Source organism: Oryctolagus cuniculus, chromosome 8, assembly GCF_051225735.1.
Source record: "Oryctolagus cuniculus isolate XC-2025 breed Fujian yellow rabbit chromosome 8, ASM5122573v1, whole genome shotgun sequence".
Taxonomy (NCBI): Eukaryota; Metazoa; Chordata; class Mammalia; order Lagomorpha; family Leporidae; genus Oryctolagus; species Oryctolagus cuniculus.
Window position 1 is genome coordinate 142,690,307 of NC_142874.1, and position 1,924 is coordinate 142,692,230.

The window sequence follows — 1,924 nt, forward strand, 5'->3', positions numbered from 1 at the left end:
GTGACAAGGTGCGCTGTTCTAAAAATGTAAAACCTCAAGGCAGTAAAATTAAAGTAAAGCTGTGTGGGTTGTGTTGCTTGAACATTAAGGAAACCTTTGGTATCGGAGGACATCAGGTGCCGGACACCTGGCACCAGCCACTGACGTCAGGTGGGAATAGGTGTTGATTGCTGATTGCCTGACTGCTTCCTGCTCGCTCATCATGCCTTTGCGATTAACTGCTAATAACAATGTGGTTTGGCCTTTAAAAACCCCCTGCTCCTGCAACTCACTGCTGTCTTCTCCAGACTTGGTCTGTGAGAAAGGCAGTCGCCAGATGGCTAATAAAGACTCCTGATTTGATCTCTAAGTCTCGCTGGGTTTTAATCGGTGCACCCCTCAACAGTTGGAGTCCCCAGTGAGATTTTCCCCTGTCCCTCTTGGTAGGGCTGGATTGGCTCCTACACTGTGTTCTAGGCCACGAGGAAGGCTCAGGGGGCAGCCGCTGAGAGTCATTCTGCAGCCGCGAGCTGAGGTTTTTCAACACGGATTTCAGAGTCTCCAAGTTTAACTTGAAGGAGTCGTCTGGTACCTCGCCGGTGAGGATAAATCATTTTGATTTCTGATTTGTGGGTCAACCCGCCAGGGGCTGTTGGAAGGCTGGACACAGCATTCCTTCTACAGCCAGGTCTGGGTGCATGACAATGCCCCAGACTTCTGGAATCTGTCAGTCCTCCTGTTTGTAAAGTCGCCTTTGTCTATTTGTTCTCTGTCGTGTTGTGTGCGCTGGGTGTTTTACTCATTGTGGAAATGGGACAGGGGTCCTCTCTTCTAGCCGACCCCCACCCCCATTGGGTTTCTTCCTGAAAAACTTTGATGAAGTCAAACAGTGGGCTATTGCATCTTTTGGATATGATCTAAATACTCCTTATTTCCACTTTTTTTTTGAGTGGAGTGGCCAACCTTTAATGTTTTGTGGCCACCGAAAAGAACTACTAATCTCTATATCCTTACAGGTTCAAAGGGTGATTTTCGGGAAACCAGGTCATCCTGACCAGGCCCCGCATGCTGAGTCTGGATGGACTTCCTCTTCAACCCCCCAACATGGCTGAAAGCCAGCCTAAAGAAACAGGTAAGGTCATCAAAAGGAAAGAGTGTTTTGGGGGCACGAGGGAAGGATAAGCCTCTGCCTCCAGTCATTCCAAGTCCACCAGAAGATTTAGATACCCTAGACCCTCCCCTGTATGGGACCGTGCAGACGGCCCTGACTTTTCCACTTCAATGTTCCCTGCAGATCCATCAGTACCTGTAACTCCGAGAACCTCAGAGCATTCCCAGTCGACTGATCAGGGTCAGGAGAAGACCGGCCTCGTTAGCCCTACACACACGCAGAGTGGGTTAGGGAATCAACTTTATCCACAGGTGCCGGAGGCTCCATTTTCCACCCAAACCCTTGCTCCAGGCCTCCCTCTACACCAGGTCACTTCCGCATTCGGGGAAGGCAGACCTCCCTGCATGGTCTATGTTCCCTTTTCCACTAGCAGCTTGTGTAACTGGAAACAGCAAAACCCCTCTTTTTTGGAAAAACCGCAGGGTCTAATCTCTCTTCTGAGTCTGTTTTCTTCCCTCACCAACCGACTTGGGATGACTGCCAGCAGCTTCTCCAGACTCTTTTCACCTCGGAGGAGAGAGGTCACATCCGGTGAGAGGGCCAAAAACTGGTCTTGGGTCCCAATAATGGACAGCCTTCCTCTGAACCCATCATTCAGGAGAGAGTATTTCCCCTTAGCCACCCTGATTGGGACCCAAATGATCCTAGAGGTAAGGAGGCTCTCGATCGGTATCACCAGATTCTCTTAAGGGGGCACATGTGGCAGCAAAAAAGAGCCAACTAATTTAGCTAAGGTAAGCGAGACCACCCAGAAGCCAGATGAGTCTCTGCAGC

At 50.1% G+C, this 1,924-nt stretch overlaps 1 long non-coding RNA gene across 1 annotated transcript; it reads left to right on the forward strand.

Annotated features, from left to right (window-relative positions):
* The first annotated feature begins 251 nt into the window (after positions 1-251).
* On the forward strand, positions 252-1,568 carry LOC127487365 (uncharacterized). Its single transcript, XR_011378075.2, has 3 exons — positions 252-578; positions 996-1,111; positions 1,274-1,568. It is a non-coding gene; the product is annotated as an uncharacterized LOC127487365 (long non-coding RNA).
* Positions 1,569-1,924: the final 356 nt, after the last annotated feature.